The sequence below is a fragment of the Alosa pseudoharengus genome, unplaced genomic scaffold (assembly GCF_046254945.1).
Source record: "Alosa pseudoharengus isolate Yale_2024_CS ecotype anadromous, Long Island Sound unplaced genomic scaffold, YU_APseudo_1.1 YU_APseudo_1.1_scf_9, whole genome shotgun sequence".
In the NCBI taxonomy this organism is placed as follows: domain Eukaryota; kingdom Metazoa; phylum Chordata; class Actinopteri; order Clupeiformes; family Clupeidae; genus Alosa; species Alosa pseudoharengus.
In genome coordinates, this window is record NW_027468881.1 from 3557080 (window position 1) to 3573221 (window position 16142).

Here is a 16142-nt window from a genome sequence, read left to right on the forward strand (position 1 = left end):
AGTCTGCACAATGTTTTTCACGCTTTGTGTGTGAGCTGGGAGGGTCGGGGTCTCCATTCCCTGCCACAGTGGGACCTCGACGTGGACTGCTGACCGCCTGGAGATCGGCACACTGTGGACAGGTGGCAACGGCCACGAGCTGTCACAGAGGCCAGAAGGGGCTACCGAACGTCCAGGGGTTCCAGCGTATCGGGGGGTTCGGTTGCAGTGGGATTGTTTGTTTGTTGTTTAAGGTGGCGCAGCTGCACTGCTAGGAGACCGAGGGCCCAAGCGACACCACGACCCGCGACTGACCGGTTCTGGTGCTTGTGCGGGGGGGAACTGACGTGGCAGAAGCAGCCGAGAGCCTTTCCAGTCAGGAGGGGTTTTTGTTGGAGAGTGCCGGGTCTTTCTGCGGGAGCGGCTCCGAGGACTGATCGCCTGGGGGTCGGAGTTGAGGGCAGGTGGCGGCGGTGGCCTCAGAGCTGTCGCGACTGGCCGGGAGCGGGTCACCGACAGCATATGGGGATCCTATGTCTACAGAGAAGCCCTGGCCACCTCGCAGCCAGAAGCTTTTCGGTTCACTTGGACTAAGCACTGGGACTGACACCGACACGCAGCTGCAAGCGGTGAGCTGAGCTGTCATTGCCGGGGACGACAATGGCTCGGGGGGGGGGGGGGGGGGGGGGTTATGTAGCGTCAGTGGATGTGCATGTCTGACATTGAATGAGGGTCTCCCAGAATGCAGTGCAAGTGAATGCTATAATGTGTAATGTCGGTTATAATAGTTGTATTTGCGTTTACCATGTTGTGTATTTGTTAGCGTGTTAGTCTCTTTGGTTGTACCTCATGTGTTTATCCCCGTGTTGATGTGTGTTAACCCTTATTTTGAGCTGCTGAGACTACCCCTGTGTTGCCCTACATGTATGTAGTTGTCTGTCCTTTATGCCTGTTCCACTAATGGTCATCCTGGCCAAAGGTGATCCTTGTCTGCGGGTGAGATCGCTACAATAGGCTATACTTGTCACTGGCTTTCTTCCGGGGCAAACGTATGTCCAGAGCCCGTCTGTCCTTTTATATTAGCTATTAAACTAGCGTAGTTAGCTAATTATAAGTTCAGTGGCATTAGGCTATGCCAGCTATTGGGAGACAAAAGACCATAGGCCTACGTTTGCTCCGGAAAACATTAATTGATTAATTGTGCTGTGGATTGTCATGACAGAGAAGTCTTAGTATGTTAAGCTTAGGTCACTAGCCTATTGCGTTTACTTTTTGATAGCTAGGTTATTTTGCTAATCGCTATTCAATATGATGTGGATGGTCATTGTACGCTTGAGATGCGAGGTGGAGGAAGAGGAGTAGGAGGTGGAGGAAGAGGAGGTGGAGGAAGAGGAGGTGGAGGTGGAGGAGGTGGAGGAGGAGGAGGAAGTGGAGGGAATGGATGCTGGAAGCTGGATGGAGGGTAAGGGGGGGAGCTCTGTGTCGTCTGGACTAAAAGCTTTCTCCTCCTGCAGTCAGCTAACCTCCCTCTTATACTGAGTCACTCTGCTACTTTTATCTATTTCCTGGACAAAATAGACACACACACACACACACAGACACACACACACACTCAATGAAAGGGTTTCCATCTCACAGCACTGTACTCCAGACCATCCTGTGTCTCAAAAATATTTATAGTCAATTTGCTGTACTGAGGTTACCACTGCCTCTACACACTTTCACACACACACACTTACACACACACACTTACACACACAAACACACACTCACACACACAGACTCTCTCTCTCCCTCTCTCTCACACACACACATATATACACACACACATACACATACAAACACACACTCCGTTTGTGAGTGTCTGTGAAACATTCATGTGCAGCTGCTGCTGCTGCTGCAGTGTTGCCGTGGCGATCTGAATAATTCAGAGCTGTAACTGCAGAAAGTGTTTAATTGGAACTCAGGGCTCGGACGCAGACGCAGGAGACGTGTTTGCTCAGAGCACAGGGGTCACGTGTCCTGCAGCACGCCTCTCACCGCCTCTCCTGTCATCATCATCATCACCATCATCATCATCTCTTCTCCCCCCTCCTACTCATCTCCATGCCTCCTCTCATCCTTTCATTCATGTCTCCTCTCTGTCCACTTCTCCTCTCCTCTCTCCTCCTCTCCACTCATCTCCTCCTCTCCACTCATCTCTTCTCCTCTCTTCTCATATTCTCCTCTCCACTCATCTCTTCTCCTCCTCTTCTCTTCTCTCCTCTCCACTCCTCTCCTCATTTGGTCTTCTCTTTATCTTCCCTGTCTATTCTCTTCCTCCTTCTTTTTCTCTCCTCCTCCTCTCCTTGCTGTCTTTTTTCTCCTTCCTTCTTCCTCTACTTCACTCCTTTGATCTCCTAGCACACACACACACACTCTCTCTCTCTCTTCATCACTCCTCAGTATCTGATCTGAAGGTGTCTCTTTCTCCTCCTCTCTCCTCTCCAGTTCTCTCTCCCCTCCCCTTCTCTCCTCCTCTCCTTTTCTTTCCTCCCCTCTCCTCCCCTATTCTCCCCTTCCCTCTCCTCTCCTCTCCTTCTCTTCTCCTCTCCTCTCCCCTCCATCTCCTCTCCTCTTCTCTCTCCTCTCCTCCTCTCCCGTCCTCTCCTCTGTATTTTGTGTGACGGTGTCTCTCTCTCCTCTCCCAGTGGTTGATGTGGTGATGTTTGTGTGTGTCTGGCTGTGCTAGCATGTGGCTGTATAATTAGCGTTGACTCACTCATGCTGTCATGCACATGAGAGAACTCATTTCAAGCTCATTTCAAAAAACAAAGTCCTCACAATGTTGAAACAGCACCACGTTGCGCAAAGCTGTTGATGGATGGCTTCTTAAAACAATGTTCTCATTAGGCTACATCCATGTAGCATAACGCTGATGTGCACTGAGCTTCCTCACCTACCTCTGTTGCCTCAGAGCTAAACAGAAAATATTAGAAAGAGCTTTTCAATCTAACAGCGGGTGCTAAAAAGCTTCTGCACCAGATCCGGCTCATATCAGACACATATCTGACTCATATCAGACTCATATCTGACTCTCATAAGACTTGTTTCTGTGTCGAGTCAGGTCAGGTGAGGTCAAGGTAATGCCCAATCTGGTGGTTTATCGCTGGATTTTACCCACAATTGCCTTCTCACTCATGTGTGCCATTACACTTAACCATGAAGAAGAGGCCTGCTTTGACAGTTCAGTTGATAAGACACACACACACACACAGATACACACACACCCACAGTCCACACACACAAAATACCTTCACACACACAAAATACCCTCACACACACCATACTCTCTCTCTTTCTCTGTTCTCTCTCTCTCTCTCTCTCAACACGCACACACACACACACACACACACACACACACACACACACACACAGGTGTCTGGATGAAGTGTAAATCTGGACGCTGTCTCTCAGAGGAGTCTATCTGGGGATCCACTCTTGGTCCTTGTTTGTCTCAAAATTTCCATCAATCAATAACAGCGCTCAAGCAGGAGACTGTGTGTGTGTGTGTGTGTGTGTGTGTGTGTCTGAAAGTCAAGTCTTTTATTATTCAAACCAGCTTCGCACTGCCCCACGTAGTCAGTAAACATCCATGCTCCTGCATAAATAATACCTAATCCAATCGATGTCTTGAGGTGAAGTGTGTGTGTGTGTGTGTGTGTGTGCGCGTGCGTGCCTAATCCAATCGATGTCTGAAGTGAAATGTATTCAGCGTCTGAGATTAGTGTAATGATTGGCGTCTCTGCTTGCCACGGTCCAGTAAAGGGTCGACCGCCTCTCCTCTCCTCCACACACACCTCTCCCACCTCAGTAACGAGGGGCGACTCTGCCCACCCAGCCCTTTGTTAAACACACACTTTCCCCTCCACCTCAGCAGGATGGAGTTAAACACACACTTTCCCCTCCACCTCAGCAGGATGGAGTTAAACACACACTTTCCCCTCCACCTCAGCAGGATGGAGTTAAACACACACTTTCAAACACACACTCCACACTGTAAAAAGTTTAACGTAAAATTTACAGCAACTTGCTGGCAGCAAATAACCAGCAAGTTGCTGTATTTCACTCTACAGTACACCTACTGTATATGAAATCACAGTACCTATGCCTGATACTGTAAATGCAAACTACAGTAGTACTACCAGTGCTGTAATGTATACAGTATTGAATTGTCTACCGTATTTTTAATCACAGTACTTATGGATTATACTGTAACTAAGTACAGTAGTAATACCAGTGCTGTAATATTATATACAGTCATTTTGGGAAATTCATATCCTGCTTTATCTACAGCCAGGATAAATTTGGCTATGCCTAGGTATGGTTTAGGCTACACAAACTTGCATAAATAACCATTGACAACTTGTTATCAGTTTGAAAAGCAAGTACATTTATTCACTTTTTTCCGTTTAGAAATTCTCGTGTGCTGCATCCTAACGTTAGACCAACGGTTGCAGTCAGCCTGATCCACCACCAGTAGCAGAGTGAAGCAGCACCTAGCAGAAATAGAAGAAAAAAAGAAACAGTGTTAGATAACAATTTTCAACTGAAACTGAAGGCTACTTACAAGTGAAACTTTAGAATAATCATTTATATATATACTGTATGTTTTTTGAGTTTACTGTCAAAATGCCAGGTTGAAGATGGTGTTAGCACAACTCAGTTTCGCAAGGTATATTTAACGTTAGCCAGCTGGGTGAGCTCATTGATGTTTGCTTGCAGCAACAGCCATTCGCGCTGTTCGTCCGAACAACGGTTAATGATAGTCAGATGTGACTTAAAGTTAACTTATATCCATATTGCTAAAGTTAGCCTATTAAACTCACAAAACCGTACATGATTACAAGGAGTTCACGTTACATACGTTAGCTGGTAGCAGCTAAACCTCCACGTTAACGTTAACCAGCAGCACATCATCTTCAGCCTAACATTGTGACAGTAACATACTAGGCCTACCACTACTAGCGAATGTTTTATATAAATTATATAAATATAATAAACTGTAACTTACTGAGAACTAAGGTAGGCCTAATATAAATGAGACTGCCATAACGTTAACGTAACATAAAACAATAACGTTAATGCCACCGTCACAGCAACAGCAACTATGATAGCTAGCCTAACGTTGTTACTTAGTTGATCCAACAAGCATGGATGAGTTTGTAAGTTAGACAGTACAACGTACATAGACTGTACACATGCCCGAATTTAATGTAGTACAATTTCACAATGAAACATTAACGTTGCATAAATAAATGCTTGCTTACCATTAAGGTGGAGCTGCGAACTTGACAGAGTGCTGAACACCGTTGGTCTGACTGTCTGAACTGTTGCTCAAAAATGATCTCCCGCCGGACAGTTCAAACGTCGTCCGTTTCAATCACCACGTCAAAATTTCCCAGTAAACATAGGTGCCAACTCTCACGCATTGGCCGTGAGACACACGCATTTGATTAGTTTCACACGCTCACACGCCACACCCCCGATTTCTCACGCTGAAGTGTCAACCCGGTCGGTCAGATGCCTGAAAAATGAGTTTAGCCTATCTATAGATCTAGGCTACCTGTTGAGCCACGGTTATGCTTTCAGAGACGGTGAGAGGGTTCAAGAGCACCCCCTGTCTGTGGAATTTTCTAAATTTTCTCTCATTTGCGATGCTACTTCAGAAGCCATCCCAGGCGCATCCCCCCCGCATTTCCCCGGCTTCAGGTATGCTTTGAGTATTATTGAGTATTTTTCACGCTGAAGTGTCAACCTGGTAGGTCAAATACCTGGCAGATGAGGTTCAACTAAACTAAACCTATACATGATATCACACATCACGTGAACGTGCGGAATCTAAGCTTTCCAATGATATTGGCGACAAGTTGCTGTGATAAATGGTTCGCGAGAGAATTAACATTGAACCGACGTGCAATTTAGGCTAATCATATTTGCATTTACCCATTACTCTCGGTTTAATATTTCACTAACCCTTCACACAACACGTGGAAAACCCTATTTCACAATAAACAGCAAACCTACCGAATACGAGGATATAAAGCATGCCTCTGTGCAATAAGTGGTCCCTGAGTAATCCGGTTTTGAAATTGCAACACATTTCTACATAGCCTCATTGGGGCGAAATTATAATGTATTCTAATGTAAACTATTTGTCAGTAGGCCTACATACATTTTTGTAAATTGCTCAGCCATAGATTATCCCACTATCATGGTTCTTATATTGTCAGGTTCCAGCCAATCCCATTACAGATAAATGAATATATTAATATTGGCATGCTTCCTTGTGACATTAATGCAAAAATATGAAGAAAATCAAATAACGAGACACAAATATTGATATAAAGCCTGACATAAGCCATATGCAAACATTCACATCATGCAGATATGGGTACATCCTGAAAAAGGAATAGCATGTAGGCTATAGACTATGGCCATTACAATGACCAATATATTATCTTAAATAAACTAGCTGAATAACACAGGTGACCACTTATGCTTAATTTCATGGAGTGCTTAAATGTACACACATTTTTGAAAATTTCTGAACTGTGAAATGTAGCATATTGTAGCGTCGGTGGATGTACATGTTTAACGTTGAATGAGTGTCTCCCAGAATGCAGTGCGAGTGAATGGTAGAGTGTGTAATGTCGGTTATAATAGTTGTAGTTACGTTTAGCATGTTGTGTATTTGTTAGCGTGTTAGTCTCTTTAGTTGTACCTCATGTGCTTATCCTCGTGTTGATGTGTGTGGTAAACCCTTATTGTGTGTAGCATGTGCGGCTGAGACTACCCCTGTGTTGCCCTATGTAGTTGTCTGTGTCCGTATGAGTCTTCCTGTTCCAATAAATGGCCGTCCTGGCCAAAGGTGAATCTTGTCTGAGGGTGAGATCGCTACATTGGTGTCAGAAGTGGGATGGGCCCCTCCCGGGGCGCTAAGATCTACGCCAGATCAAGACGGAGAAGAAGGCCGAAGACCAGACCAACAAGATGGCGGCGAACCTCAGCAGATGTTCCAATGGTCCTGTTAAGGACTAGCCAGCTAGCCGAGCTCGCCACTTCGGAGGATGGAGGACCTGTCGGCCCGGCGCGGGACCTGTGCAGGCGACCAGCGGGATCAGCCCTGCACAGCCGACGAGAGCTGCCAGCGCTGGAGGAAGCGGCCCCGGCTGAGGAGTTCCCGGCTCGCGGCCGATGTCGATGCTGCTGTCATCCGAGGATCTCATCCATAGAGAGCGCGAACTCTCTGACGACCTTGGAACACGACCACAGCGGCCGGGTTTACACCGCCAGCTACGGAAGAACTTCCAGAGCGTCAGCTGCCGGTCGAGAGTGTGATGGAGTCATAGCTGCTAGTTCGGGAGCTTGCGGTGCTCCAGCTAGTGACCAAGAGGGTAACGTCGACCTGTAGAGCCTTGGGAGCTATCGTTTTGTGGACTGTTTGAGATTTTAAGTGCGCACGTTCCAGTTGACGCAAGTCTGCGCAATGTTTTTCATGTTTTGTGTGAGTTTCTGTGTGTTCCGAGCCTGCTGAGAGGGTCGGGGTCTCCATTTCCCGCCACAGTGGAGCATCGTTGTGCTCGAGAGACAGCCGACAAAAGTTCTACAAGAGGGCAGCGCGAGGAGGGACCTGGACTGCTGACCGCAGGTACGGCAAATAAATAATAACCTATAGGTTTACGCTAGGCTATGTAAAACTCCCCATTAACAGCATCACGTTACTAACCACAGCTAAGACTGCACAATCTCTATTCACTCTGTTGGATATCTGAAGCCAGTTTGTCTACTTAGATACTGTAAATCCTCAAATTATGGCCGGGGTCTTAAGATAAAGTACAGGCCTTTAGGGGCAGGATTGTATTCGAGACAGCCCTTTATTTCTTATGCGAGTTTTATTTTGAGACATGCATTTCTTGGAGCGGCATACTGGTAGGCCTTCAAAAGCATGACATTTTCGGTTTAGTTTGATATTTAATTTACTTTTGGACTGTTTGATTATATTGTTAAATGTTGGGACTGATGGGCACTGAAATCTGGGAAGGTATTTGATGATCACTATTGCGTTCCATGTAGTTGAAAGAGTGTCGGGATTTCAAACAAACCATCCGCTTTCATGCGTTCATTGAACGTCCGCGGTGCTGTAATGGAAACCTTATTGCGTAGCCAAGTAGCCTATTGAGTTATTTTTAAATTATGCATGATTTACTTTTTATTAATTTCGTAGGCTGTATCTAAATAACCTGTTAAAATGTACCAGAATTGAGGAAATTGCATCTAGTCCAAAAAAAAAATTCTGGGGGAGGACCCCCATACCCCCCGCTGAAATGTCCCATCCACTTTCACAATGCCTGAAGTAGGCTAGATCCCTTTGATACCAATGTTCATATAACTCTGGGACCCTGGTCCCAGGGATGGATTACTGCATGGGCCTTCCGGGCCCAGACCCAGGGGCCCAAGGTGTCAGGGGGCCCTGAAGCCCAAGCCTTTGCATGGAATCATTGCCTCAATATCAACACATCAGGATGTAGGCTATGAATCTGATTGAATTTAGTATTGCCCATCCCCAAAATGCACCAGAATACAGGAAATCACATTAAACAAATTAAAAAATTTCTGGGGGAGTACCCCCAAACCCCCCTTCCACATATGCGACAATTAGTGGGGAGCCCTTAATACATCTGGGCCCAGGGGCCCAAAAGCTCATAATCCGTCCATGCCTGGTCCCTACACCTGAGAACCACTGATGTACGTTTTTTTTACTGTACGGTATAATGCTGAATGAGCCAAACAAAAATGTATGCAGCAAAATTTTGGTTGGCCCCACCAAATCTCACTCCAAGGTTTTTTGAAAAGTTGGCAGCCCTGCAGTAAACCATAAATCCATGACTTTTCAATATCTTTTCAAAATGATGATTTGGATGGAAAATCAACATAATATCAATGTCACCTTGCTATCTGGGAGCTTAACTTTGTATTTATGTGCAAAAAGAAAACAGAAATCCCCAACTGATTTTCCGCCATGTTTTTTCAAAATTTTTAAAAAGCTGACAAGTGAGGGAGGAGTCAGATTTATTACTGTGTTATGATTCGCAGCAAATTTGTATTACTGTAGTTTGACAATTTTTGACCATAATTCATAGCGAAACCACAGCAACATACTGTATTCACAATTACAGTACACATTTTTCTCAAAAACAGCAGTGATGCTGTGAAAATCACAGAATCTTGTTACAGTGCACACTTCTCATGCACCTCCAACCCTTGTTAAACACACACCTTGTGCTCCACCTCAGCAGGTTCAAGTCTGCACTGCCCGCTGGAGTAAAACTGATATCTCTGTAGAGGCTAACTGATCTCTAAAGTGTTCCTGACCAATAACGAGGAGATACAGTGGGTTGCATAAGTATTCACCCCCATGCTAAATTGACTAAAAAGAGGAATAAAAAATCATCTTTTAGAAATTGATCTTAATGCCTTAATTTAAAAAATGAGGAAAAACCCAACCTTTAAGGACACCAATTTACTTTGCGAATGAATAATGTAGTACCCCCAAACCCCCCTTCCACATATGCGACAATTAGTGGGGAGCCCTTAATACATCTGGGCCCAGGGGCCCGAAAGCTCATAATCCGTCCATGCCTGGTCCCTACACCTGAGAACCACTGATGTACGTTTTTTTTACTGTACGGTATAATGCTGAATGAGCCAAACAAAAATGTATGCAGCAAAATTTTGGTTGGCCCCACCAAATCTCACTCCAAGGTTTTTTGAAAAGTTGGCAGCCCTGCAGTAAACCATAAATCCATGACTTTTCAATATCTTTTCAAAATGATGATTTGGATGGAAAATCAACATAATATCAATGTCACCTTGCTATCTGGGAGCTTAACTTTGTATTTATGTGCAAAAAGAAAACAGAAATCCCCAACTGATTTTCCGCCATGTTTTTTCAAAATTTTTAAAAAGCTGACAAGTGAGGGAGGAGTCAGATTTATTACTGTGTTATGATTCGCAGCAAATTTGTATTACTGTAGTTTGACAATTTTTGACCATAATTCATAGCGAAACCACAGCAACATACTGTATTCACAATTACAGTACACATTTTTCTCAAAAACAGCAGTGATGCTGTGAAAATCACAGAATCTTGTTACAGTGCACACTTCTCATGCACCTCCAACCCTTGTTAAACACACACCTTGTGCTCCACCTCAGCAGGTTCAAGTCTGCACTGCCCGCTGGAGTAAAACTGATATCTCTGTAGAGGCTAACTGATCTCTAAAGTGTTCCTGACCAATAACGAGGAGATACAGTGGGTTGCATAAGTATTCACCCCCATGCTAAATTGACTAAAAAGAGGAATAAAAAATCATCTTTTAGAAATTGATCTTAATGCCTTAATTTAAAAAATGAGGAAAAACCCAACCTTTAAGGACACCAATTTACTTTGCGAATGAATAATGTATCGTAAATAAATAAATGTTCTTCATTAAATACAGGGTGCATAAGTATACACCCCCCTATGTTAAATTCCCATAGAGGCAGGCAGCTTTTTATTTTTAAAGGCCAGTTATATCATGGATCCAAGATACTAAGCATCCTGATAAAGTTCCCATGGCCTTTGGGATTAAAATAGCCCCAAATCATCACATATCCTTCACCATACCTTTGGCATTGTGTGTATTTCAGTTAGCCTATTAGCTGGGTTGATTGAGTTCGATTTTTTATTCCTCTTTTTAGTCAACTATACTTATATACTTATGCAACCCACTGTAAGTGGGTGGCATGACAGGAACAGCTCACTGATTGACAGGCGGCACTTGATGATGTAACTTCCTGTCACATCCATGTGCAGTATGACTATTAGTCCACTTCAACATGAAAAGAGTGAATAAGAAGAATCCATTTGTATGTTAAGTTCTGGACTGCCAGGGAAGACACACGTGTGACGTGGAGTCGTCTAAATATCCGTGACTGGGCCATTCAAATGTTCTGTGGAGGATTTTGTTTAAAATGTGGACAAATGCTGTCTCTGCAAATTACATCAAAGCCTTACACTGACATTAACTCCCAACTATCGCAATTTTGCTGTTATGCTTAAGCAAAACTTTAACTGTGTGTGTGTGTGTGTATGTGTGTGTGTGTGTGTGTACATGTGTGGTATCTGTTTGCGTATAGTTAGTTAGACTATGAGTCTGATGCCAAGCTCAATTTCATATACTGAATGGTCATACTAATAGTGATGATGAACACAGATATCCAATCAGATTGTCGTGTGATGAACATGATTATCCAATCAGATGATTGTGTAATGTGCATGACCTCTAAGGAGGAGAGCTGCAAGGGGCAATGGGACGTTGCATGAGAACAGAGTTCAGCACAGCTCAGCAACTCGACGCTTCAGACAGCGAGAAGGGGGACTGTTGCCGTGACTCCCTATGGGGATGAGAGCGGATGTGTTGTCGTGACTCCCTATGGGGATGAGAGCGGATGGAAGAGGTTGGCAAGCTAACAGTTGACTTCCACTTGGGTTAGGAGCATAACTCTAGCACTGTCATACAGTGTGTGTGTGTCTGTGTGTGTGTGTGCGCACTTATGTGTGTGTAAGTGTGTGTGATCCAGCAGTGAACACAGTAAGCCATACTTTAGAAGACACACACTCTCACATACACATACATACATACAGACACACACACACACACACACACACACACACACACACACACACACACACGCACACATGCACCCACAAACACACACTGATTAGTGTAAATCAGACACAAGACCACCAGATGTAATTATACTGTGTGTGTTTTCTGATATGAAAGTGGGTTCACTGTGTGTCGCTGTGTGTCTGACAAAGCCGAACCGGCTGTCTGATAAGTGGAGTCTGTTTGTGTGTGTGTGTGTGTGTGTGTGTGTGTGTGTGTGTGTGTGCTAATGCTACTGCCCTACAGGTGTTTTTGTGTCTAGACAGGTATAATCAAGCTGACTGAATCCACCCTGTTTGCCTCGTGACTATTTTTCTTTCTTTGTTTACTCCTGTTTATTACAGACCCCATCAATGCTCATCAAGAGCACAAGGCTATGCTGAGTCTTTCAATACATTTAAGTATTGGAGTAATGTGGTCAGTTCTGTTCATTTACGTAACTCTCTGCTGCATTTTGTATCACCTGATGTTGTTCAATGGTCTTTTTAGACAGGCCTGTGAAAAACACATAGCAGTATTCAACTGGAGATAAAGACATAAATAAGTTTTTCTGAATGACCTTTTGACATTAGACCTCAAAATAACGTTTTGACATAAGACCTCTAAATGACGTTTTAACATAAGACCTCTAAATAATGTTTTGACATAAGATCTCTAAATAACGTTTTGACATAAGACCTCTAAATAATGTTTTGACATACTGTAAGACCTCTAAATGACGTTTTGACATAAGAAGCTGATTTAGTCATTGCTTTGCTTTTGCCTTTTTATGTCAAGGAAAGTTGACACCCTAAGTCTTTCCTTCTTTTTACTAAATAATTACTTCAGTTTTTTCCTTGTTCAGCTGAAGAAAAAGGGGGCCCTGGTCATTGGGCGACAGGGCTATGCTATGATAGAAAATCAAACTGTTCTGATGATTTGTGCAAGTGGGAGCATATAAAGGTTGAATAATAGTAACCCCAAGATTGACCCCTGGGGAACACCACAGGTCATGGAAGTTGGTGTTGAGGTACACAAGGATTAAAGTTCTCCGTTGTACGACGGATTTCCGTCAATTTGATTTTAGAAATGTCATATTTGAGATCGATGCAGATCCAATGAGAAAAAATAATAGGAGGGGGGGGGGGGTATCACCTTTTCTTTTCCTTTTTTTATTGCAACTACAAATATTTGGTCCGATGAATTAATGTGTGTGATGGTAAATGTTTAAAGACCTAATAGTGTTCTTGAGAACTTTCTGTGTCTCAATCAGTGACCGCTCAAGAAGATACGTCAGCCATGATTTTCACTTTGTTTATGTTGTAGCTGCACGCTTGTCTCATTGGCCTGGGGCGTTTGCTTAAAAAAAAAGAACACGTCTGGAGGACTAACAGTCTAAAAGTTGGATTATAGTGACACAACGGAGACAGCTGATGAGGTTGCCCAATCTGTTTAACTTTTTTGGATATGATATTGTGAGCTCTATGTGCGAATTCGGAGAAGCGTAGGCTGTGTTCTTTCCGTGCATCAATGTAGACAATTTCTTACTATCGCAAACTCTTGTCAGGGGAGGTAATTCATTTTGGGTGTCACCTATAACTTGAACAGATAGCCTGCTATGTCACCCGATGTAGGCCTACTATTATTGTTACAGTTTTTAATCAATGCAACTAACATTATGTGTAAAGCGACGCAATATAAAACGTAGCCTATGCAATTTATTATCCCGTCTGTTATGACATGTACAACAATGTTTTTCACAATTTGAGACGGAAGGTTTTGACTGAGCGTGTTCACATAAAATAATAATAATATTGTCATCATTGCGAACTGTTGAGTAAGTAAGGTCAGTCGTGTTTGTGACGCACAGACAGCCTTGTAGCCTATTTTGCTTAGGCCTCACTTTTAACGACAGTAGGTTGTGTGTATGTTGACAAAAAATAACCATGCAATTAAAATAGTCAACTTAAAACTTTGCTATTATTAATCTATAGCACAAAACCATAACCAGTAGGCCTACCATAACCTCGCATATTAGCGTCATGATTTGTGTGCGTCTATTTGGCAAGGCCACTAGCTGTCATGGATGCGTTGTTGCTAAAGGAAGGCAGGTGTCAAAAGTTAAAAAAAATAATGGAGATGGGTGGCTGTTGGAAACGGGGGAGAACTAAACCATGGTGTAAAGAAATTAAAGTGCTAGGGGTTTGCTTTTGCGCGGTTTGCTGCAAGAAAATTGTTTATGGATGCAATAGGAAAACGTTTTAGCACGCCACCAATCAGAAGACCGCCAAAAGGTTAACGTTCGTGCACTTCACATCTTCCCTACCTGGTGCAACTATAGCCACCACGACAGAGGTAGGCTACGTTTATCTTAGGCTGACCGTTTTTGCGCTCAGAAAGTAGGCTACGCATGTTCTTTCATAGCGCAACACAACCTGTCCCTCACCATATCGCAACCAATTGTCAACCTTATACAATCTGTTGCTGAAGACAAAAGCGCCCTCTCCAGATTGTCGTTATCAAATGCGCAGACCTCCTGCATGAGCTCACACAGTATTGCTGCTCATTGGAAAACTGAGTTGTCTGTAAATGAGGCAACAAATGGAAATATAAACAATATCTAAAATGTTCTGATTCGTTACTTTGATGAGGAAATGGGAAGTCTTGCAAACTTGATTTTATAGATTTTACTTGGTGATGAATTGCATATTAACAAGAAAAAAAATCTCCCCTTTAAACACTTTTGGCCTGAATTAATTAAATAAGAGTGTAAGTTAAAGCCTTTCTACAATATTGCTGCAGTAGAAAACAACAGCAATGGCTAATCAGCAATGGTCAGGGATGGTACTGAAATATTGTTTTGTTCATCAGGAAAACTCAATCTCAATTCGCCTTATTCACATGGCAGCCATTGGCGGCTAAAATGAGGCTACAGGGTACACAAACCATAGGATTGTTATGTTCTATGCATTCACCTGTAGGTGGCATTAGTAAGTGTACCCTGTAGCCTCGTTTTGGTTTAAACAATGGCCGCCGTGTGAATAAGGCGAATACTCCCTTTACTTTGCTGTTTGCATCTTTTTGTACATTATAAACCAATAGGTCGCGACCGCAAAAGGGGTGCTATCTCTATAGGTAGGTATAAACAACGTATGACTTATGGCCTAAAAAAAAGTTCAGTCAAACAATTTTTTTTCACTTTAATCCCTGGGTACAGTTGACAATGGCAAAAAAGAAGCTCCTTCCTTTACTTGTAGGTATCATTTGCGCAGATAGATAACTATACCAGAGATTCCAACACAATGTTCTAGTCTAGAATTTCAGTGCTGTAATGGGCCCAAAAATCTGACTGGAAGGTGGTTAGTTGAGTAAAGACTATTTTTTTCCAACACTTATACCAATGAATTGTAGATTGGATATGTTTAATATCCTCTAGATTAGTCTCTGTCTTCAGAAGGGGCTTTACAACAGCTGTTTTTAGGGACTTAGGAAATGTGCCAGACTGCAATGATACATTTACAATGTGAAGCACACCTGCTACTATGAGGTGAAAAACAGATTTGAAAAAGTTGGTCGGCAGAATATTGAAATAAGAAAAAGAATATAGTTGAGGCACACACACACACACACATACTGTACTGTACATACACATACTGTACATACACAATGGCCCAGCCATACACACACATCTCAGCCCTGTTTCTAAACCCAACAAATGGTGTGCACTACCACAGCTAAAGTTGTGCTCCTAACAACATACACATACACACACACACACACACACTTACACTAATGCATCAGCTGAAATAAAAGTAAAATGAGCTTCAATGTAATCTGTAACCTAGCCTTTCTCTTCTCTTCTCAGTAGGTCCTTGAAAGATATGACTCACATATGACCATCATCTAGGCCAAACGTGGCCCTAGTCCAGGCCGAACGTGGCCCTATTCTGTATCACCAGCCTACTCAATATTGAGAGTTTCAGGCTCCTCCAGTGAAGTGTCTCCTACACACACTCAGTGAGAGGCTCTTCACACACACACACACACACACACACAGTCACACACACAGCCGCGCACACACACACACACACACACACACACTCACACACACAGCTGCGCACACACATACATACACAGACACACATACACACATGCACACACACACACTCACACACACAGCCGCGCACACACACACACACATACACAGACACACATGCACACTCACACACACACACCCACCTGCGTGTGTACGAGTTCCCCTGTCTGCCAGTGCATGTGTATTGATACTTAAACTGCCAACATAAACTATGTCTAGTACTACACACGCATATGCCTGCTAAAACACATCATGTGCAAAGTGCAAACTCATTAAACTCGCTGAGAGCACAGCCCTGTCTGACTTGACTACAGTGAAGCTCAGCAATTACCCAA

General features: G+C 43.4%; 1 long non-coding RNA gene across 1 annotated transcript; it reads right to left on the reverse strand.

The window, feature by feature from the left end:
• Positions 1 to 4384: 4384 nt before the first annotated feature.
• LOC143115070 (uncharacterized) lies at positions 4385 to 5340 on the reverse strand. The gene is made up of 2 exons (XR_012985042.1): positions 5289 to 5340; positions 4385 to 4517 (listed from the first exon to the last, which is right to left on the reverse strand). It is a non-coding gene; the product is annotated as an uncharacterized LOC143115070 (long non-coding RNA).
• Between the last annotated feature and the right edge of the window lie 10802 nt (positions 5341 to 16142).